Source organism: Gavia stellata, chromosome 27 (assembly GCF_030936135.1).
Source record: "Gavia stellata isolate bGavSte3 chromosome 27, bGavSte3.hap2, whole genome shotgun sequence".
NCBI classification, from domain to species: Eukaryota; Metazoa; Chordata; class Aves; order Gaviiformes; family Gaviidae; genus Gavia; species Gavia stellata.
The window spans coordinates 7,201,441-7,227,057 of NC_082620.1; the positions used below are offsets into that span (position 1 = coordinate 7,201,441).

The following is a 25,617-nucleotide window of genomic DNA, read 5'->3' on the forward strand; positions in this document are numbered from 1 at the left end:
ACCACTGCCAACAGACATTTTCGCCCTCTAAGACTATTCTCCTAGCATCAATAAGCACCAAATTATTAACATATACCTCTGTCTGCTCTGTACTCTGTAGCCAGCAAGATAAGGGCTCAATAAAACATTAACTATCACTGAACACTCTCAACTATTGCCTACAGAGTTCCTCAACTATTGGACTCTTTTCCAATATAATAAGCATATAGATATTTTCCATTAAGCATACAACTTATCTTTAAAAGTCACTGTTCCAGAAAGATATTGTTGGCATTTTCATTAGCATTCCATACCTAAAACTCAGCTGTTCCTAAACTTTTTGTTTTAAAATTGCTGCAGCTTGACACCAATATCAGATGCTGAAGAAACATGCTAATGAAGTTTATCTTTTATTGCAGAACAAGATAATTGGTTCAATTTTCAAATGCTACACAGAGCACCTGGAGTTTATAAACAAACACTAGCAGTGTGTTTTTAGAACATTTTATTGGCCAGAATTGACTCTCTACTATTAAACAAAGCAAATGCTTTGCTAGCAGCTTTACATATTATTCTGTTAAGATTTAATCAGCTTATTTCTCTTTGCAAGCATGCGGGTTTTGTTTTTTTCCTAAACCTCTTCCCAAGGAGAAAGATGAGGATAACTTCCAAATTTTTATCTAGTCACAGTAACAGAGAACATATTGGGAAGGCAAATTAAAGCTGTAGAGCAAACATCACTCTCAAAAGAAAAGAAATTTTGAAAGAGTTGACATTAACATTCCCTAAATACTGCTATCCCACATAACCAGACATCTCAGAGGTCTCTTGAGGACCTCAAGGAACAGATGTCAGATCTTGTCGTACCATGATTTACAAATTTATACTCTTCTCTGAAACACAAAATATTTTAGAAAAGGAATTTTAGTTAAAGCCCTTTCACTTAACTGTGAAACTAGGCCTCTTCTTTCTCTCTTCTGGTTCCAGGGTTATCTTTAAGCCCCTTTAAGATTGTTTGTTCAGCTTAGTCCAAAATCCAGTTAAGACAAAACCCATCAAGAGTGGTTTATTGTCCTATAACCAACACCTTCTTTTCTTTTGAATGCTCTTTTGTTTCTCAAGATGTTTCGTTCAATTCTACATTTAAGACAAAACACTCTGTGGTTGGGTGTCTACAGTTTTTAGCATGCAGTCATCACTGTCTACAGCTTCTGTGTAGTTCATGCACATTGTGAAATAGTATGCACTACTCTTGTCTTAAAGGAATTAAGAAACTCTAAAGACTGTTCTTAAGAATAAACTGCAACTTTTCGGATCTTTTTGCTTTTTGATATCCAGTTCTACTTCTACCGTTCTCTAAGTTAATATATAAGCCCATTTCCCACTAAGCAAATATCAACCTCTCCAGGCAGAGTACAAAGAATTTAGAGATGGTATCATTCCTATTTCAGGGAAAGAAATTACGATCCGAAACTTAAGTGTTCTGCTCAAGGTCACAGCAACTCAATGATGGGATTAAGATAAAGATTTAGGACACCAGAATTCCAGCTGCAGAGTTACAGGTAACTACATTGAAGCTTTACATGCAGCTTTATTTAAAAATATAATAGGATGAATAATCTAACGTCAGTCAAAGCAGATACATTCTCTGTAACATACAGTTTAAAATAGTGCCAATTTATTTCTGCCAGAATTTATGCACTATGCAATAGAATTCTCTTGCATTTAAATGAAACTAAACTTCTTTTTATGGAACAGGAAGAGGCCTAAGGAGATGAACACTAATCCTAGGAAAAAAGTCATATTAAGAAAGTTCACTTCACAGAAACTGAACCCTGCGGTTTCATTCTGGATTATTTGCATACACTGAGTTTAAAACAAATCATACAAGCTTATTTCATGCTTGTGCCTTATTGCTTAATATAGCATGCACTGAAGGGTACTACTGCAAATGACAAAGCCAGATGAAGCGGCCCAATAGTGCTGAGTGTCTTCTGCAGTAACACAGAAGCAATAACATTGATACAGCCATGTAAGAAGCCACATTCCCCGGTTGATGCAATATCATAGATTAACTAGCACATACATGTCTGTCTTCACACAAATAAACCCTCTACTGCATTTTGAAAGGCCTAGCACAGTAACTATATGTATACTTTCGTTACACAAGACAGATTCTATTCCCAACTCTCACATCAAATTCAAGACAGTACTCTGCCTCAGCACTTTGCCTCCGTTCTCTTCCAAGTCCCACTTTACACAGGCGCAGAACAACACAAACTCCTTCACAATCTGTAAGAATTAACTAAACACACTAACGGAACCCAACCTTCAGAGTAATTTCATAAATGCACTTTATCATACACTTACTCAGACATGCATATACATAACCTGCCCTACCTACTGTGCAGCTAAGCTCCTAAAATGCTTTATTTGTGAACTCCACACCAAGACAGTCACTCACTAATGTTTTAAGGAAAGCTTCCTTTTAATGAACAACTTCAAAATGGTTTACCAACACTACAGAAACCTTTACACCTACATGCAAGATACTGTCTCCATTATCACAGGCAGCAAGGAGTTCAAGGAACTTAACAACTACTATTGTTAAAGCACCTTCTATGGATCTTGTCTTTCAGTCGCTTCCTAGGTAGGACTCCCGTTTCAATATTTGATGCACAATAATTAGTAGCTGAATGAATACAACCCTTGATGCCTTTCTCATGTGTAATATCATATATCCCTATGATAAAATCGTATCTTGAAGTCAGATACACTTTTAGAATTACAAGTTAGTCCCTATGCATTCCAAGCAACTTCAAACTCTTAACAGCATTTCTGACAGCATCCACAGGAACTGTTTAAACCAGATTTCCACATTCCCTTTGTAGTCTTTGTTGTTTCAACATCAACAGGAAGTTCTAATTCCTGCCAACATGACTGAACTCACTAACACTCAGGAAACGAAAAACCTAATGAAGGCAAGAGCATTAAAATATAGGAGTTCTCTGAAGCAGACTGTAAAATTTATGGGACAACCAGCCAACCAACTTGGCTATTCCTCTATTTCTTTTACATGAAGTCTTAGGCAATTAAATTTATGGCAGAAATATGAGATCCATGGGGGAAAAAAAGGTTCCATCCTCTTGTGTACTTTTCAACTATGCTGTAAGTCAGCATAGCTTACTAGTATCAAGCATTTAAAAAACCCCAAAACTTTAGAAGAGCAAGAACAACAGGTAAGGTCAGGAAAATGTATAGGGAAACAAGTATTTTTATCTATTCTCACTCTTGGTACATAGGAAATTTTTATACACATTTATTCTTATTACAGACACAGAAGTAACAAGCAGAGACTGTTCAATATATGATCTATGCTCATCACAAACTAGCACAATTGAATATAATGAAATAATATATTTTTGTTTCTTGGCATGTTCTAAAGGCATTTAACCCCATTTTAAAAGAAGGTTTCTAGGAGAAACTGTAAGCTTGATATGGATGATGCTTCTATTTCTGGGGTTTTGAAAGAAGTAACCAAATTTCTACATCAAGCAAACCTCATGCAAAAAGTCACTACTGAAGTTCCACACTCCTTTTTTCCAAATTATCACCATAGCTGTGAGGAAATAGGTAGCAGCCAAACTCATGCTTACCTCACTTTCTTTTGAATATGTTACTGTGTTCTTGAAGGCAGGCTTCTCAAGAATAACACATTTACTTTGCTGAACTCACTCAAGACCTTTCCAGAGGCTGAAGTGCTTAAGTGTCTCTGCTCTAAGCCTAATTCCCCCTAATCGTGTTGACAATTATACCTTGTAGATAATTCTCTTCTTGCTAGGCACAACAATATGTGTACTTGCAAGGTAGTTTACTGTTCTTCACTACTCCAAATAACCCAAGTCTCTAATCTCTTCTTACAAGTTACCCACAGAAGAGTCACTTTGTTCCTCTGTTTCCCACGTAAGAAAATCAAGAATTTACTTAACCTAATTTGTTACTTTCCATATATGATAAAACTTCACAATTCAACTATGTCAAAAGGATTTATCATGTCACTCATGTCAAAGTAACAACTTCTGGGTTTGTTCCTTTTTAAACTACAGGAGCTATATTCCTATGTAAGAGGAAAGTTATATATGTCCAGGCAGTCAATTATATGTTGAACAACTCCGCGCAGAGTCTTTGAACTGAACAGAAAGCCTTATGAAATCTACCAAATTTCCACATACTTCCTGCAAATGGAGATATACTTAGGATCCCAGTCTAATAATTCTCATTTAAAGGTAAAGGCACTACTCAGAAAACAGTGACAGAAAAATTCAAAGGCTAAGGAAGAACTCAAATTCACCCATTTCATTGTTACAACTTTAATGTCCTTTCCAGAGCTCAAGCTGTTGATCTAATTAAGTCCAGTTACTGAAACCAAGGTATCATTAATACCCACATTTATATGTAGACTGATGCTTGCCTACATTATAAGATAAATGGGAAAAGCTGAATACAACTCATCCAAACATATATTCTTGGGTTAAATACAATTCCTTTCTAAAACTACCTGGTAACAGCAATGAGGCAATGCTTACTAAACATTTCATTATTTCATTTTCTCACACCATTCCTATGAAAAAAGAATAGAAAAGGATGGAGTCTTCCATCCTCTCCTAAATAGCCTGTCCTGTGAATAATCTCTACAGATTAAAAGAAGAGAACACAGATTTGAAATGACAGCTATCATTAAGTCAAATATTTAGAACTTCTATCCCTTGATAGGCACACTTTGTTTGCTACAAGGTATTTTTACTACACATTACTACTACCAAATAGTAATATTATCCCACCAAGCCATTGTTGATGCAAAGTCTGGTAACACAGAGGGTTGAAATTTATATTGTTAGAGTATTACTCAAGTATAATAATTTCATAAGAAGGTTAGCCAAATCACCTTTCTCCTAAATGAATAGGCTGTCTGATATTTGTTCCCTCAACATCTTTCCTGCTAATATGCATCACTCCAATGTGTATAAAACAGCCAGAAGAAAAGCAAGACACATCATTTGCAAAAACAGAGCCAAAACTTTACAGCCTTAATAATAAGTTCATGTTTTGCCTACCAGACAGTCTCATTGCAGGTCATCTGATTAAATGAAGCTGTGCTAATCTACTAGATACCATAAATCCTATTAGCAACATGCACAGCAGCTTGTACATTTTCACAATGACAAAGGTATTATACACAGTCCACTGTTACTTCCAATGTTTTGACATCCTATTGGCTTTGAAAAGATGAGGGTTTTTTTGTAATTTAATTGGAAGTATATATTGATTCCTATTTGACTTTTATTCAATAGAAAACACAGTAAGAAAGATCAGGATTGCTTGTGGAACAAATTTGAGGTGTTTTCTCCCCCATTTACATGATCCAAAACAGAAGGCAAAAAAAATTCAGGGGTGCCTTCTGATCCTGAAGTACACACATCTCCAGATATGGTGATCACAAAAAAAAGGTATAGGTAATTTTAGAAGTTAGAAATCGTAGAAAAGGTATACAGGAACACAACATAAGAAATGTACATAATCACACAAGCTTTGTGATACAAACTTTATTTGAAGGGATAAAAAAAAAAACCTGTACAAGATGCACTGAATAGCTCAAAGACATTGGCTGGTTAAGACAGCACTAGTTAAAACAAAACAAAAGGTTATATAGAAAATAGGACAGAAAATACCGTAATGCCACTGAGTAAAAGCAATGGCTTGTCTACACTGGGAACACTGTGTTCAGTTTCAGTTTCTGCTCCAACGAAAAAGAACACTGGAGGTGTCTAGGGTTGACCAATCAGAGACTACCTCAGAAGACAGGTTTAGAGAAAGAGACAGGAGCTAGCTTGCTGCTTGCTTTTTGAAAAAACAGGTAAATATTTAGAATTGAAAATGACAAATTTAACTGAGGAAATACTTTCTACACAACACATGGCTAACTAGTAATGTTCCTCACAGACTAAGGGGCTTCACAAGAGGCAGAAACATTTGAAGTTAAAGTCTGGAAGGTAATAAAGGTGCACTGCTCCAGGAATATTAGTAATAATTACTATTATACAGAATATAAACCCTGAAACTTTTAGGTTCTGTTTAAACAACACTGACACATTGAAAAGAACATTCTGACAAGAGCCACTTTGCTCAAAAGAAATTTGGCCTTCTTTTGTCAAACATGGTGGATGAGTAATTTTTCATTCATGACAGAATAACTATTCTCATCATTTTATTTATTACAGTTCCCTGCCCCACTGAGATGAAACAGTTTCATCTATGGTCTCCCTCTGCTTTGCCAGTTCCATTTCTGAAAGAAGGCAGGCACTAACATCTATTATTTAGCAGGTTTCCTGGCCATTTTAAAATCCTTCCTGTTGACATAAGAATACACATGCTAAAGTAGAAAACAGGTACTCTAGGCTTGCAGAGATTAACAGCTAAAAACCTGAAGTTAGCCACTTTTTAAAAATAGTATGAGTTTCTCAAGCACTAGAAAAAAGAAATTACCTTATTTCTCTACTTACGTTTTCTCTCACTACAGTAGAAAGCCAACTTCTGCTGTCAAACATGTAAATTCTAGGAAAAAAACCAAAAACATAATTAGTACAATTATCAATAACATCAATTTTTTAATAAAACTAGCAGAAATTAAAATGCTATCAAAGAACAGACTGTTTTTTGTTAGTTAACTTAAACAGCCGGCTTGTCTTCATGAAGGAAATGGGCATTGCTTTAATAATATTAACATAACCAAAAGACTTGCTCATGTCAAGAAGCTTTTAACATTCTTTTTCTTAAAAAACTCTTGCAATCCTCAGATCATTAATTGTCCTCCCCTAGTGATAGAGAAGTCCATACCATTAGAGAGTTTAGGATTGTAATAAAACATTGTCTCACTCATACAAGACTAATTTTCACTGCACTACAAAGTGCCCCCCCAAATCTGCACTTTCAAAACACTGAAATTACTTCTGCTCAATACTGTTCCTGGGGTATGCTTGCTTTCTAAGCACAGTTAAATATCAAGATATCTATTTTATCAAAAGAAGTTACATAAACCTCCTACTAATGAGCTCAAGTGAGAGCACAACATTCTTCTAGAAGAGTTATGACTTCTAATCACTAAAGATATTAAAAAGTAAAAAAGTAAAAATTGACACATTAAGTAACTCACACACGTGCAGTCTGGAAGACTGTAATGATTTAACATACAAATTGGCTTTGTAGCAAGGTGAAAAAATTTATTGTAAGAAATTTCGGAACAATTTTTTCCTCTGGCAGCACAAAGTAATAATTATAGTTCATCCCAAGATTTGAAACATTGACAACCGCTTATACATTCAAAACATCTGCAATCTGTCTCTATCACACAGCAAGACAAGGGCTATGGGTGATGTCAATGGACACCTGAGTGTACATCTTCAAAGCCGCTGCATCAGGACAGTGGAAGATTATTCTAAGCACAAAGCAAGAATGTACTGAAGCAAAATAATCTTAAATCAGAAAGCCAGTCTACAACTTCATATACTTTAAACTGAAATGCTTACATGTAATGTGTCTTTCTGATTTTACAGTTCACTATTAGCTGGAAAATTTACAAACCACATCAGTGTCTGGTATGGAGGTTAAGCTACTTAGGATATGGGTCATCCTCATCCAAGCTTATTTATAGATGAACAGTTTAATACTGTGATTATGAAACCATCATAGTGTAAGCAGTTTTGTTTGTTACTGCCAGAACACCACACTTTTAAACATAAAACAGTAACTCACACTTAGAGGCCAAACTCCACACCACCCCCCAAAGACACAAACACATGACATGACCATTTTAAGTTTTGAAAAAAGATCAACTATATTCAGCTTTCAGAAGTCTCGACAGAAAAATTTGCCCACACTGCAGAGATAATGAAATCTAATGAAATTCTGAAAGAATTACCTGAAATGAAAACAAGTAAAATTATGCTGGAACACTAACAGCACACAAAATACACAATAGCAAAGGCCAAAACACACACCATTATTGTCCTGTGCTGCACCCTCATTAATGCAGGAGAGGTGTTGCAGATTTCATATGCCTTCTGCAAAAAAGAAAAACAAAAACAAAACAAAAAAGCTACTTTAACCAGCCTGCAAGAAGAGTAAGGAAGCATAACAGCAAACTTTTCCACAAAGGTTTAGTTTATTTTTCAAACCAGGTTAAGTTTTCAGTTAGATATACTGAAAGCATCCTGTGATGCCTGCAGAATGCAATCCTGGCAACTAAGATATTTTCAATTCTACATTGAAGATGGAGCTCATTTAAGAACAAAAGTAGACAAGCTACTTAAGAAGAACGATCTGCATTGCCACAAGCTTCCATTTTTAGCTAAAATATAGCCTGGTAAAAGCAACATGAAAATTACAGGCCAACTCATTCATCGCACCACAGTACTGGTTCAGCAAAGAAAGAGTTCTTGTTACAAGCTTCATACACTCTGCCTTAATCAGCCCTTATAACCCTGCTTAGCTGAGAGCTTGAGGTTCTCAACATCAAGAACTGGGGTTTCTAAAACAAGAGAGAACAAAAAGTACCACGAATACTTTAAGCATGGTTCAAGTGGTTAAACCATTACACCAAAGCACCTGGAGGTCAGCCAGCCCTATGTATGGTTGGTGTACCCAGTGTCCCCACACTCCCACAGCCTTCTGCTCCAAGTAAAGCAGCATAGCAGTTTGGACTAAAAAACAATAGAGTAACTCCAGAAGCCAAAAGTGTCATCATTTTGGGGTAAAGCTTCCCTACTACAGGTACTCACTAACTGCTGTCAGCCTAATATTCATTTTTCTTTAAGATGTTAAAGTAGTCACACTGAGGTGACAACCCAGTGTAAAAAATTATTTCAACTCCAACATCCACCAGAATACAGTTCTTCACATGAAGAAGACTCTAGAAGAGACCACGATTTTTTTCACAAGACTGGGGGAAGCAGGGAAGAAAAGAGGGAAGAAAGGGGACTTTGGAGAGTAGGGAAAGCATTAAGAAGTATTTTACTTTAACAGCATAGCAAATCTGAACAACCCTCCAAAATTAAGCAACTTCCTAAGAAGATGAAATACATTCACTGTAGCCCTCTCCAAAGCCATGAGCTGCATAAACGTGTTTTTCTTCTTGACCTATGGATTCAATGAGAGACTTAAACTCCAAATATTCTGGATGTTAATTCTACCTGCGCACCTTCTTGAGACTGCTTTACACATACATTTACTAGATGCCAAAGGCCAATATTGGAACTGCAGCACAAAGCATTCCAGCTTCTTAAAACACACCATCAAGTTATACATAGCCTAACACAAGGCCAAGACCAGCACAGCATGTCAGACAAGATGCTAGCCCACCAAGGGTTTGGCTCAGCCCCTGGGACAAGGTTTGACCAGGCTTTGTAAGCAGCTCCCCTTGCTATACAGACATGGACAGAGCACAGGCAACACCAATTCCTCTTTAGCAGGGAGATCTCCAGCACAGCTGCAGGAGGGGTCCCACCCCACACCAGTCCCCAAGAGAGGCACACCACTTCACGCTTTGAGGGTCCTGGCTGACTGCAAGCTGAACATGAGCCAACAATGCTCCCTCATGGCAAAGACAGCCAACAGCATCCACCGCCGCTTTGGGAAGAGTGTTGCCAGCAGGTCAAGGGAGGAGATCCTTCCCCTCTACTCAGCACTGGTGAGGCCACACCTGGAGTACTATCTCCAGTTCCAGGCTCCCCAGTACAAGACAGACATGGAGAGAGTCCAGCGAAGGGCCTTGAAGATGATTAAGGGACTGAAGCATCTTTCATATGAGGAGAGGTGGAGACATGCGGTTCAGCCTGAAGAAGGGTCAGAGGGAGATTTTATCAATGTGTGCAGTCTTCTGTATAGACATGTATTTTGAGTGGCTTTATCAACGTATTTTAAAACAGATCTCAATCAACACTAGTAAAAACTAGTTTCCATGACCATTACACCACTTGAATTTTAAAAATTTCTTGCATAACCACATCGTCCTGCAAGAGTGGCACTGAAGGTTGCTTTATCCAAGGCACTCAACCAGAGATGCTTTCACTGGAGGGAAAAAAAACAAAACCAAAAACCTAGTAGCGAACATCAATATTACTATTAAGGTAAAACAGTTTCAAATGAAGTTACTTTGCTTCTCTGGTATATCTTTCTTATCAACATCTGAATGGGATGCATCCTATACCCAGCAAGGGCAGCTGTATGTGTAGGCAGGCAGTCACTAATTTAGCACACAGATGCTTCTGTTCTGGTACCCAACACTTATCACCACTATAACTACATGTGGCAATAATGCCTGTGAAACTGGGAATTGCAAGTTAGTTTATTAAAATTATTTCTTACAGTCTGCATAGCTGATTATTATCACAGAACAGTATCTTGATGCCCAAGAAATTACATGACCTTTCCGAATCACTGCCAACAACACGAAATGCCAATTATGCCACCAAGCAACAGTGATTAGAAGTCTGAAATTTAAAGCCGTGCTTCAAGACTATTCTGTATACAAAAAAACCCCCACAAAACTATCTTCAGTTTGATGCCTTGGTCCTAACTATCATCATAAACAGTTCTATCAGACAGCTGAAAACTTGGAGGGTGTTTTGATATCTGCATGTGTATGTGCTCCTCCAAGAGTTAATTCTAGTTCAGACTTTTCTTGTTGAGTACAGGTCTGTATTCCAGAAAGCCTAGTCTTTGCTGTCGCCTCCTACAAGAGCAGCTTTGAAGGACAGCCTATAAAAGTACAAAATAATTATTACAAATTCATAAATCTAAATACGCTCAAGTGAATGGATACAACACTTCTCATTTATTTGATGTCTTCTTTCTGGGAATCATCTGCTATGCCTATAATTTCCAAGCACATAAGCTTTGAAAAACAAGCAATACCTTACTAACAGGTTTGCAAAACAGATTACCCTAGTAGGGACAATGCTAGATTGTACAACTCCTTCGAAAACTTACTGAAAACACTTCTGTAGTCAAAGGCTAGCATGGCTGGACCATTTCTGTGGGAGGTATTGGCTGCTTCTTGTGTTGAAGAATTGCCAAGTTTCCAGCTGAAGCAGTCATTGTGCTCAGTAGACATTTTTCCATATATTAGTGTGAAGTACACACAAAACAAGCGAATATCAGGTCGATAAGTGTTAATGCTCATTATGCAACAGTTACATTAGCTAGTTAAAAAGCTAAAAATTTCCATTTTCAATATAGCGTGCAAGTACAAAATAATAATTACACAAGCTAAAAGTACCTGTAACTGAACAAACTGATTTCACAAATGCCTCGTTATTACGTACAGCTCAGCAGCTCAGTTCTTGAATTACAGGTCCCATTTTAACTAGGCAGCTTTCTACAAGGGTCACTGATGTTAATACTTCAGACATTTTGAGCATTAAAAAACCCCTGCATAATACCTGGTAATGCAAGATTTTAAAAAATTAGTTTTGTTGTGTTTGTTCTGTCCAAACACAAGTTTTTCCTGGTAAATTAAATCCTTCACCTGTTTCCCATGCACAAGATTTTGAGGAAAATACATTCAAGCTCCTCTCATGACTTAACAATATAAAGTTGCAGCCCCATCAGGAGCTATGATCTTTAAGATTACAAGTTACTTGTCCTCCCCCCCCCCCCCATTTCTAGTAGTAGAAATCTGGAAATGCTTTCCTCCTGAAGAAATTCGTGTACTTTTTCTACTCTGCTTGAAGTATCTAGAAGGCTGCATTAGGAAAAAAAATTTCTCATAGCTGCATAGAACACAGGAAAATAGCTGGCTAAAGAATTAAGGTCAGTTCTAGGGTCCTTCCAAAGTTCTGGCTACATTCCTTCATCCTGTAACCTTATTCACACGAAACAGCACATACAACAGGAAAGTCCAGGCACAACAGATCTACATGAAACAGCTTCTTACCAGTCAACAGGGCCTTCCAACAAACTGCCTTTAACTAAGCAGTGAGGACAGCAGTTTTAGCACTTCAGAAACCCACAAACCAAAAAAAAAACCCCAAAACCCATCCACCATAAATAGCTACTAGTACTCAAAAAAAAAAAAAAAAAGAGAAAAAATTAAGCTTTTATTTCAGAAAATTCAGGGGAGAAGCCAGATATTAACAAATCTGGAAATGTTGCAAGACATCACAAAGCCTGAATTAAATAAGACAGTTTCACAAAGTCCCAAATTTTAATTACTGTCTCAGAAAAACACTGCATTTTTGTCTCCTCCAAAAACATTACAGAACAAGAATAATTCACAAGAAAAGTTAACTTCTGTGTGCAAATTCCTCAATATGCCAGAGATTATTACCACACAGTGAAGCAACACAACATCTACTGGAAATCACCAAACTCTAGCTATATCTGCTTTGCATAATCCATCAGCTTTTGCTTGCGTGCCTAGATTTTCTAAGACCTGAGGACTCATCACTCCCTATGTTTAACAAGTATTTGAAAATAAACCTTTTGGATAGTTTAACACTTTCTCAAAGTAGAATGCTAAATCAGCAGACAACAATGCTTAAGATCATGGCAGGGACACATGCTTGCAATAAACAGCTCTGTAGTGAAATGGCCCGTCTCCTTCTGCCACCAACAGTGAACAAACTCAAGCTGTCTTCATGGAAGACAGCATCCCTATGTTGCCAAAATACTCACATTTCCTGATGCTAATCCCATGACCTACATTTAAAAAAAATCATACTGATGCAATATTTAAGCATAAAAATCTGGACTGTAACAGGTCACTTCATTAATCCTTTCTAAATGTATCTGCAAGCTATGTGCATTAGTAAAAAAAAAAATCTTAATTCTAGGTACAGCAGAGAATTTTTATAAAAAATAAAAGCACTGATTATTACAAGTTTAACAGATGCCTAAAGCCAAATGCTTAAAATCACACTTTTTAAAAAGAGAGGTCTCAGGAGATCTTTGAAGTAGTTCACAAATACTAATAACTGTTGCTACTTTAGCAACTCAAGACAGAAGATTTCCTAACTACATCTTTTCTGCCTTGCTCTGAAAGAAATTCACATTTAAGAGCATCCTAACACTTCCTGATAAGTGGTGAACATAGGAAGCTAACTTATTTGGAGAACAAAAATTACTAAGATTTAGTATCAGCTTGTGGAAAACTTTTATTAATTAAGAATGTCAAAAGCCAATACTCCAGTTCTTATTCCTTTGTTTCAAATTATCTATATGCAATTAATCCTTCTGAAGAGCAACAGATCTATCAATAAACTGCATCAGTTTGCTAAAACTAGCTAGTGATGTTTTCTTTCCTGATCTTAGAAATAAAAAAAAAACAACCAAAAAAAACACAGTAAGTCAGGAAAACTTAGAACCTGCTTGTGCATAAATTTCTAGCTACATTTATCAGAAAAATAAGTTACTGAGAATCGTCACTTAATAAAGTATCCCATTATCCAAACCCAAGCAATTTAGTTGTCACATACTACTAGACATCTCCCTTCAGACTGAAAAACAAAACCCAGGTAGCACCGAAGGAGAATATATTACTATTAATTAACCACCACAGAAATGACTAAGCATTTATTACTAGATGCTTCTATCTGCACAGCCTTACAGTAACTGAACAGTTGTTTCTTACTTCAACTGTCATCTTTCATTGTTTCCTTCAACTCTTACCATTAAATGTCCACTTTTTACTGGCATTTTCACTACATTTGTAAACTAACCAGAATCTCTATTTACCTGAACAGGGCAGAGTACATGCACAACAGGGATATCACAGTCCTACTTGAACACTAATGCCACTGACACACACCATATTTCTCACTATTTAAAATTAGTATTATTGCCATGAACAGAGAAGTAGCTACAAAGGTAAGAATATGTAGCCAAATACTGCTGGATCCAAACACCTTCTTGGTAACATACAATTAACTATTCATGAGCTGCAGAAACAAAAACTAGGTCTTACTGGACTAAAGAAAAAATAACAAACAACACTGTGCACTTTAACTGTGAGAGACGAATCAAAAAGGTTTTAGTTACTCTCTCAGGCCCACTAACAGGGCCTAATCAACTAGGCTTCATGCCATTTGTCCAGATACCATTGTTCCTTCCGGGTTTTTTTAAATTTTTTTTTTTTTTTTTAATCACAGTAACTATTTTTATCCCCTTGGAATTGTGCTGAAGTTACTTTTTGTAAGTTTTTGAGGAAATATATTTTTTGGCATAAGCCCTTTAGCGTCAGGAATGTTTAAGACTTTCACTTAAGAGGAAAATAACCATGCATAGTGGGAGCTATCTGGAAAGCTGCTAATAAAGAGAACAGTTGCATAATTTGGATTTAGAAGTGTTAAGGAGGCGAAAGAGGAAGAAAAACGAAGGTTAAAACTGTAGCACAAATCAGTTATATATAGGAAGGTTGCCTGGCACGTGAAATGTTATCAGCAATGTGTTTGCAGAGTAGTTGAACAAGATAATGCAAAAAAACCCCCAGAAACGAAAAAAGAAATTCATTATTTCTTCTCCAGGGGACCTAAAGTAATGCCATAGCATCAGGATACTACCTTTTCAGAAAATGTGTAATTGCTCATCTAGATCAGCTGAATCTACAGGTGGTCGGTTTAGGGCAGTTCAGAATGCAAGCTATAAACAGTACATTTTCTCCTAGAAGCTAGAAATGGAAGCATGCTGTTGTAGGACCAGCTTACACATCAACCCAGTGTGACAAATCAGTGACAGAATCCATAACATAGCAAATGAAAACACATTAGACACCTAAATATGTACACTTGTTTCTCTTAAGTAAAAGTCAACATTAGAAACACATTTATTCAGGTATCAAAACAAGTTTGTAATCCACACGCCTATAGTAAGTTGCAATGCAATTAAGAAACATAATTCTTGTCAATTCTCACAAAGTTTCCAAAGATTGTTTTTAAAAAAAGTCACTTCTGGGTATACCAATTTTCCAGTAGGCTTTCAGTTCATTTTCTGTGGTTTAGAGATGTTCAAGAAGCCCTCATGAAGAATGATGTATTCCTCTATCATGATGATGTTCTGCTCAAGCTCTTCCCCAATAATTCACAGTAGGTGCTGAGGAGAGCACAGCATGTGACGGGATCACGTTGCACTGAATTCACAAGCAAATGAATAGCTAGACACAAAACCTGGCGCAGAGGCAGGTGGTTACACCACACCGCCTGTTACCAAAATCCTGAAGATTACAATAAAACCCCTCAGGTGGATCAATTGCCACTGTCTGGGGGTTGAAGTGTAAGAGAAGAACAAGTATTTTCCAAAAGCCAGAACGATATTTCTCTCAGCTCTGTTTGCCAATACATCTGTATTGGCATGATCTTCTCAACCTTGTTAAAAATCATGTCTTGTTTCAGATATTACCATTACAGTGACATCAGTAGGTACATTAATATCTTCACTACAATATTTATTATATTAGAGGAGGAAATGGGCTATGTGATCACTTATTTACAATACAAAAAAAGGAAACAAAAATAGCAAAATTAGACATGAAAAATACTAATAAAAGAGTCAGTAAGACTGTGTACATGCATAAGCACAGAAAGTTAGTAGAAATCCCTATTATTGTATTTTGTATTTCCATAAATTTCAGCTCAACTATTTTATCAACAGAAGCTGAATCATCCATTTCATTCTACATATGCCAGCTAGGAAAGAGTCAACTTAGTCAAATGAGAATCAACTGCTTCCTATTTACACCCTTTTAAAAAAAATAAAATAACTTTCACAATACTACATTTAGCAGTACCACTTTTTTACATCCTTAAAAGACAAACAATTTAAAATTAGAAGAAATAGCCAATCAAATCAACATACCCTTATCCTTGAGCTAAGGGGGACATTTACAGATATAAGGTGGTCTTTCATGGACAATTTTGCTTCTGAAAAACATCCCCCTCATCCATGCCTACAGGCACAGACTTTAATTTAGATATTCACATGCTTACATGTCTCACTGCACTAAGGCCCTCAAAACACTAATGAAAAACATGTTTCCAGAAGCAGCAAGATAATTCATATTCTATCAAACACGAACTGTGTGTTACCATATGGATCAAGAGTTCTACCCAAAATGCCTTTCATCATTAGGATCTAATCATGAAAGAGTACTTCAGTAACATGGTTTCTTCTTTCTGCTCTTAGAAAGACTGAGAAAGTAAGCAAGCTTTACTGTATTAACTTTTTATAAAAGTAAGAATAATTTAAAAAAATCCAATAGAAGCAACAAAGGTACCCCATCTTAGAGACAGGCTGGACAAGACTTGATAGCTACCTTCTGACCATAACTACTACCACATCCTGCCTCAACAAAAATGTGGTAGTTAAGACATTTGAACAAACTGTCTGCTCTCTTTGTGCCTCTGCTACACAGACTGTACAGAACAGCCTCAGATATCATCTAAAAGAAAAATACTCATTCTTTACAACTGTATTAAAGATCTTATCCAAACTTCAGCTAATTAATAAAAAGAATACATTTACTTCATTGAAATAAGAATTTAGGTGTTCAAACAGAACACTGATCTTCACTAACAGATTAACAGAGCGCTCTTAGAATGAAGTTAAGTTACACCATGAAGTAACTGCTTTCCAACACCAGTCTGAAGATAAGAGGTATTTCAGTGGACCTTAAAAATCAACAAAACATATTATATGCATAATGCAGATAAAAGAATACTCCATAGAGCATTAAAACATGGCATGACTTCTCTAATCTTTTTACCCAATAGACTGAGCAATACTTTGTTCTCTAGCCCTGCAATCAACATAACCTATCTTTAATCAATGCACAAGCGGTTCCATTAGTTTTGATAGCAATGATTTATGCTCCCTAGTAGCTCATTGATTTCTCCCAGCAATTGCTGTATTTTGATATGTACTGTCGATACACAATAAGTTAAGGTACAGAAGTACAGGAACAAGAAAAGCAAGGCTGACAGACTGAAGAGTGGAGTAACACAGGAGACCTTGAAGCCATTAGACTGAGAAGTGGTGTTTGGGAACAGACAATACAACAACAATGCTTAATGCTGATACGAAGAAAAGTAAGCTTCAAGTACAATCCAGGAACAGTACCACAACAGAAAGCACAAAGGTGCAACAGGAAATACTTGCTTTCACCCTTGGCCCTACTTCTTTCCATAGTACTGCATTAACCCTCTGCGAACTGCTAGCATTAGTCTTTAAGTAGCAGTTGTATTCCTCTAGATAGTACGCATCTCGTTAGGTGGTCAAAATAAAGAGGAAAATATAATAAAAAGCAAACAAGCAAAGTACTACTAGGGTTAGAAGCTGGGGTGGGAATTAACTAAGACAGACAAAACTGAAAACACCAGAAGACAATCCGATCTATTTCGGGGCAAAAAAATATGTGCAAAGTGAAGTCAAAAAAGCAACGCCTGTTTAATAAAGCCAGCAGCAGGTAAGGTTAGTTGAAATCTGCAACTCTTAAGGTTCTGCACTGATTTCCTTGATCCCTGCACACCCCCTTTATACAAGCACTGCTTCATGTTTATTTGGAACCCCTGGACACTATTGTTGTGCAAAACTATGTGGGTTTCTGAGGAGAGGGTGGTTTTGAGTTTGGTTTTAAAACAGAAAACACACTAATTGCAGCAGACAATATATCGACTTGGTCTTTTAAAAATAGAAGGGCAGAGAGCTTTGAAGACAGGCCACTTCCACCTCGTATAGAATATTAAGGATTCTGACTGGGGAAAACCAGAGTTATTGTTGTTCCCAACTCCAGCTTCCTGTTCCAGCTTCTGAGTTTTAATTCACAACAGGAAGGATATGGAACAAAAAAAATTACTACAGGATAAATTAGACTGAGAAATCAAAACCAAATTAATTAAATCTTGAATTCTCCATGGTATGTATCCAGGTAAACAAACAGGTGGTCACTGCTAGCTAGGTGATACAGCTTAACATCCCATCTTTTCTCAAGAAAACCTGTTCAAATGCTTTATATTTGATCCCCAGGGTAGCAAACAAAAGTGGCATTCCAATGCCTGATTTAGTATGAGTTCCATCTTCTAATATGAGTTAAAGGGAAGAGAGAATAGTCAGACTAAAAGCAAGCATGAAGATTACTGGACATCTCACATCTAAGGACTTGCCCAAGATTTCCAAAATGTTTGGAAAAACTTAATTCTATTTTCAAAGTTTCTGAGTTTATAGTGTTTTTAAGATGTTTTCGCCTTTTCTTCAAAATATGTACTCCATTTGATTGTAAGGATACAGATTTTTCTTTTTGAAAACATTACATAATTGAATCTTGCATATCCTGAATTTGTAATGTGTCAAATTCAAGACTAATGAGAGACTTTGAATAATCAGATACCTAAGTACTCCCACCTGTGAACTACTGTGCCCAGATATTAAAGCCCCAAATGGAGGTTCTGCACAAGTTCCACCTCCCCCATATATCAGCAATGAATCTTTTTGTAGGACAAACTGAAGTATTTCCTGAAATGCTGAAGCTTCACCTATTGTCCATAGGCACAAGGATAAAGGAAGTAAGTTGAACTAACCAATCTGACTTCACTGTCCAAAGTTTCTATGGTATTTGAGTTTTCATACATGAAAAGACACTTCCCCAACTTCAAGCACCTATTAAATACACACTACGTTGTCAAGATTTTAAATCTGTTAAATTGTTCCTGTTCAATATTATTATTTCTTTAAGTATTACACAGTCTTTTAACCAAAGTACTGTATATTAACTTCTACAGTAAGTTTTCAGGCACTAGCCAGATAATATCTGACGACTTGTAGTGAAATCCAGGACTTAGTAACCTGAAGCACAATTAAATTGCCATAAGCATCAAGCAAACCATTCTTGATCTTTGTACAGACAACACCTTTGTTAAACAGACAGCAGTGTATCTTCAGTATTTTACCACTTCACAAAGAATGTGCGACAGGAATATCAAACATATGTTCCAATGAAGAGAGCTCTTTAATTAGTACAGTATAATCTTATTTTGAGTACCAAAGGTTTCAGCAGACTATCGCATCTACTTTGTTTTTCTAAACAAACAGAAAAAGTTGCCGCCACCACTCTCCAAACATATTTGTTAGGCTATCTGAAGAAAACAGTTTTGGGAACTAAACAGGAAAAATCCAAGAGGACCAGAAACAGATTTCTTCTCAGCGTCTTGAAGCACGTGTAGGCCTGCTCTGTTGAGCGCTATTACTTCATTTACTGGAAACAAAACTTATACTAAGTTTTGCATTATTCAGTTATAAGTCATGGTATTTTATATACTGAAACATAAGTTTACTTTTTTTGGTTTGAGATTCAAGCATTGCTATGTTCAACACATACCTTGAACCACTTGATGTTAACTAAGATGTACCAGCCCAACGATTTAAATTGAAATGGAACAGAACTTTACATATACAGCAAAACCAGACTTACTGCACTAGTTTTCACCACAAAGATCTTTCTCAAAAATATTAGTATTGTGCGCACATCAAGCTAAAAAATAAGTTTGGGGACTTCCAGTCAATGCTGTTTACTGAGTGAACATTTCTGCCTGGCCTTACAAATTTCACTACTGAAGATAACTAACTTTTAAAATCTCTGCATCAACAAAAAAGGCATATTCATACCATCTTCTGTACACATTTAACCTTGGAGCTTTGACCCATCTCCTATCCCTCAATTGTTTCAGTAAATCCCTCAAATACCTCCAAAATTCCAAATGGTTGGACTGAATACAAAGTGTTCTGATTTTAAAAGAGAGTATACCAAGGCAGTTCCATTTCTCTAATTCCAGAAGCAAGCCACATTCCCCGCCAATTACAAAAGGGCAGCAACACCTCAGGCAGTAGCTTGCAAGGCACAACATCTGGACAGATACAAGCATACCACATGCTCTCCAAAAACATTTGTAAGCTCAACAGCCTGCTCAGTAACCGTCAGCAATAGAAGTCTAGTGAAATAATACTTTGTGTTACCACAGATGTCCCAATGAGAAAGTCCTTACAGTAAAGCATACACCATTAATACTGGGCACGTATATTTCAGTTTCCACAGAAATTAAACTGCAATTTTGAAGTGCGCAATTAAAAATTCTTCTGTCAGAGCAGTGTTGGAAATTTGTTTCGCCATTTCACAAGAATAAAACAAACCCCACTCAGCTTACCAAATAAATTCACGGGTTTGCAAATCATTTTAGATAACCTCTATTTATTGACAGATTTCAATAAATCCTAAAACATCAGGATGAACACAAAGCACACGTTACTGAACAGACTTCTAAGATGGTTCCCTAAATCTAGCCCAAGATAGGCAAGGCGGCCAGAAAAGCAGTAAGAAAATAAAGATGTATAGAAATAACAGCTCACCTGCAATAGTTAAGCAGAAACTCTTTCTTTCTTACAAAGAAAGAAAATAACTGGCATCAGCTGTTGTAATTAAGCCTACTGTAACAAAAGAAAAAACAAGCCACAGAAGTAAGGCATTGCTTTCCTGTCAGGGATGTCAGCTTTGTGGGTGTTAGCCTTTCTGAAAGTCATATAGAAAGCCTTGCAAAATCTCTTATTTAGTCCCCCGTACTCAGTACAGTTTGATTTTTTAATAAGGATGAGCAAAATCACCACTGATACCTGAACTGGTAAAATATTCTCAACTACTTTGACAGACAGCATGCAGGAGTTTCCAGAGATAAGTATTTTGGTTTTACTTCCCCCCCCCTCCTTTGCTGGGGGTGGTGGGGGGAAGAGCTGAAAATAGTGACAAAAATCTTTACATAGTTTTTCATATAGGACCACATTACATAAAGCTACAAAAAAATTATCTAATCCATCTAATTACAGATAATTAATATTTTCTTTTTTGGGAGTGCTGGCAGCCATTACTGCAGTTTTCAAGAAGATATCAAAAATTTTCTCATCTCAGAAAAACAAGATAAACATAACTGGCGAGAAATTTTAGGCAAACTTTCCTGTTTCTCAGACCAGTGTAGAAACACACAGAAAAAAATATTTACCTATCCACAATTCAATTAATCCTTATAAGATATAGAAGGTATTTCTCTTTCACACATAGAAACTTTAGAAATCGCAGTGATTTGACAGGCTGAAATTTACTTAATCAAATAAAAATACATATTTTTAATGAAGCAGTTTCATGCAAACTACTTATAGAAATGAAGTACATTTCACATTAAAATGGCAACCAGATTTTTTAATCACTCTCCCTTCACTTTATTATCTGCTACTAATTTTTCCCCTCATCAAGTTCTAAATACTGTCTATGAAAATAATTTGAAGATTTAGCCTATCATTACCAACATCAATTACAGAGCTACCTTATATCTTGTCTCCTTTAAGCTCCCTCAGATCACCTTCTTCAGGTCCTCAGCCTCATTTTCACTTATCCATTATTAGGATTCCAAAACAGACACAGCACAGGAAGACCAATTTTTAACCCTTCAGTCCCAACAAATAATAATTAAAAAAAACACTATAGCTCTTCTCTTCGTAAGTCTGTGACAAGTGACAAAATACCTTGTTTTCAACAATTCTTAAGACAAAAATGGTTTTAAATTATGTTTTCTAGGTAAGTCTACCGGAGCATTCAAGTCAGTAAGCAATCTCAGAGATCTTGATATTAACCTACAAATTCTGCTTGCTCACGAGCCAAACAGGGCTCAGACTCACGAGCAAGTTTCCAACACTAGCTGACCCACAGGAGTCATCTATATGCACCCTTCCAGCCTACACTGAGTTTGAGATATTGGGATTAATTTTGTCCCCCATGAAGGGGGGCTATGCTTATTTGAATAACCTTGCGTTTATCTTCAGAGTGCAGGCTTGGATAATTACTGTGGAAGAGCTGACAGAGGGTAACCTATTCATTAATCCAAAGCCAGGTCTTCTGAACATCTGCAATATCTTCTGAAGCACTCCTATTTTAAACCTGCTATAGTTATTTGTATTGGATTTCAACAAGACTTAAATCTGGCAACATCTAAACAGCTGAAGCATTTGCTTCGAAACTGCTTTCTCAGGCACTTATTCCTGTGTCCTGTCATTTCCCTCCCCTCCGCCCCCAATGAACTAAAATGTCAATAACCAGGTCAACGTGTAACATTTTGTATGGGACCCTTATTTTTTCACTTCAGAATTTTGAGAACCAAACAACTGAGTGTTCAGGCCAGTGCTGAAAATCCTGGACAGAATTTAAAGTTATGTTTTCCAAGACTCCCCACAAATTACACTTCCATGACAGCCCCCAAAATTTTTTTTTGGCTTACACATACAAATTATTATGTAGGCATCTAATTACAGCATCCCCAATAACACTGAGTGTAAGATATACATAGCAAGCAACACCATATCTTAGCTGTTTCCAGATGGCATGCATGAATATTGCCATGTCACAACTCTCTAGCTCGGTTCAAGAAAGAAGATTCCTGGATGTCTAAGAATATACTGGGCAAGGCAAATACTACCCCCTGCACCTAGTACACTCAAGGTTCCAACTGCAGTCTTCCAGCCAAACAAAAATATTTCATTATATTTCCAGAGACTAACAAACCATATCACATTCTATACCACTCTAATAAATGCAATGGACACAAGCATTTAATACAAATTAATATAGTCTTACAAGATGTTAATTGTAAAGAACACATTTTAGAAGGTCAGCTGTCAAAAAAAACAGGCCAAGAACATCTGAGCTTTATGTTCCCAAAAATACTTTTAAAATGTGTATTTTTATTCAAAGGCTAACCATCTCCTTTCTCTCTACTCAGAAGTCTTCTAGTGCTTTAATAAGAATGTAGTATTCTGCTTCAAAACCTATTTTGGAGTGTCCATATTTTTGTACTAGGAAACCTTCCACAGTAATTTACATTGATTATTTTGGCATCTGAAGTAAAGGTACTGTTCATAGCCAGCTCAAAGCTTTTAAAAACCTCTTAATGTTCTGCTGAACTACCAGTTGGCTCAAGTATCTATGGATTCTGCATACATTTCTGTTTGGTTAAAAACAAATCCATGCACACAAAATCCCCAGCATACTAGACACCCTGTGAAGAAATAATAAATTGAGATACTATGTTAAATAGAAACATAGGGGCTTGGGGGTATTTTTGTTTTTTATCACGACCTTGGCTAATACTAGTTCCAACATTATCAGTGGGGAGAAAAAAAACATTTTGAATGGAATATGTATTCTTTTCAATTTGAGTCTGCACTTTGAGAAATCAAGAGACTCCCTTAAAAAAATTTCCACTTTATCTTCAATCACATGCTTAAGAAACATTTCATTAACAGAAGCTAGTTGCTTTCAAGGTTATAGATTTTTCCCAACATAACTAGTAAAATACTGTAAAAAAAAAATACCCAAAATACTAGCATGAACATAGGCACTAGACACTCCAGAGACAACTCACCTAAGCATAATTCAACCACTTGAATGCATGATTTCTCATTTCAACTTGCTAGTAACAAACTAGCGCTAAATGCAATTCTTGAAACAATACGGTATGCCATATGTCTAAAACTGGATATTAAAATTGAGAATATCAATTACCAATCCACTAATGCTGAGAGCCAAAATCCACGGACAGTAAGAATTTAATCCAATTCACTGACTAAACATGAGCTGAGCCCGACATACAGAAGACAAATCTATTGCTGGGTTCACAGAAAGCAAGCAACTCCAATTTTTTATTGCAGTAACTACAAAACTAGCTAAATGTAACACTTCCTTAACATTCCTAACTGCAGCAATAGGCATCACAAGAACCTGCAAAAGCAACACACGTTTCATATGAATTGGCATTTTGTTTCACACTGATTGAGAAATCATAACTAAGTAACTATGTAAGAAGAAACAGTTATAGTCATTTTCCACATGACCAAATAGAAGCCTCCAAAGTACCAGGAAGTTATTACACACTGCAGCCAACATCATCTTCCTTCATTTCAGGAAAATGCATCCTACAAAAGAGAGATATATATACACACACACACTATAATTAAAGAACCCTGAAAGTAATTGTATTAATGTAAGGATTTTCTTATTCTAAGTATATTAGTTTAATTGTTCTAGGTTTAAAATTTTTAATAGCTGTAGAGTATTTATTCTTGGATTATATTAAGAAAAATGCTACACAAAATTCTACACACTTCCTGATTATACAAAACTTTATTGACTACTTACACAAGAGGAATTCTCATTAAGTCTAAATACCACATTTTCAGATTTCCATGAGGTACAGAGGTGATTTTAAAACTGTTCTGCTAGGATTTACGGTGGAATTCTAACTTTACACATTGTTGAAGATTTCATGGTAGGATGCTTGCTACATATTGACCTAGCTGTTGCAAGGACTAAACAAGGATAAATGCAATTTATCTTACCCAATACAGAATACCACCTCATCCTACTGCTTTCTGATCCTGTACTGAAAGGCCAAAGTAATAGTACCAAAACACCCACACAACTGAGTTTAAAGTTCAACAGCCCATTAAAAGTAGCATGAAATGGAACTAACAGTTTATTGGGCAAGTATTCTTGATTTTTAAAAATTGTTCTTGACATACTAGAGGAGTAAAATGCATTCAGCTAATTTCAGGTTGGTTTTTTTCTTTGCTTAAAAAAAAACAAAGAAGAAAAAAAACCCCAAACCCAAGAAATAACACAAGCCTCAACTGCAAATTAGCTCTTCTGCTTCCTAGCTGCCTTCTGTATGAACTACAGCGGGGCCATTACGGTAAACTAACAAACAACTGATTAAGTATTAAATTATAGAAAAACAGTACTAAAAAGGTTGATATTACCAAAGGTTTAGAGGTCATTTGAATATAGGAGACATAACAAGCATTTCTTATTTTTCTTGCTGGGTAGTGTATTATTTTAAGCCCGAGTTCAGTATATCAAATATTAACCGAGCTACCTGATTTTGGCTACCAAAGTTAAGCAGCTTGGCACTACAGTGAAATATCATAAGAGTTACAAACTGAATGTCCATTTTACTTAAAAGATACTAAAAACCACACATAAAAGGCTTTAGAAATCTGTACCGTCATTTTAAAACACACTACTTCAGAGGCACAGAACTGTTTTAATATCCCCAAAACCTTTCTTATTCTTGCCCATAAAATGAACAGTTACCTAGAGTATGACAATAGTTCCGGGTCAAAAGCAGTTTTAAAAGCCTCCACAAATTGTTAGCATTCTGAAGCAGAGGGGAGACTCTTTTCTATCACAGAAAGGTAACTGTCTGCACCGGGTCTGGTGATCACCTGGCTAGCAGACAACCAGCAACAGGACACAGCCCCAGCAGACTCTTTGTATACCTGTGCTCTAGGTTTAAAATACTGTTTTTTCAGCAACAGGCTTAATAAAAACCGAGAACATTTTGATGGTATTAAGCAGGCACTGCAAGGTAAAAAAGAAAATCATGTCACCCCTTTATCCAGTAAGAGCTTATGTGAACATTTCAATAAAACTATTTACTCCTCCCACCTAGTTCCTATCTGGAGAAGCTCACAAAAATTAAGAAAAAAAAAAACCCGCAGATTTCT

The 25,617-nt window shown here is 36.4% G+C and overlaps 1 protein-coding gene across 2 annotated transcripts in view; it reads right to left on the reverse strand.

The window, feature by feature from the left end:
- The window catches only part of GNB1 (G protein subunit beta 1), a 43,836-nt gene that overhangs the window by 16,040 nt on the left and 2,179 nt on the right, over nt 1-25,617 (reverse strand). For both annotated transcript variants that reach the window (XM_059830099.1, XM_059830098.1), the window contains exons 2-3: nt 8,034-8,096; nt 6,540-6,591 (exon numbers count right to left, since the gene is read on the reverse strand). The gene's annotated coding sequence lies outside the window, so the exon portion shown is untranslated. The remainder of the gene's footprint in view (nt 1-6,539; nt 6,592-8,033; nt 8,097-25,617) is intronic.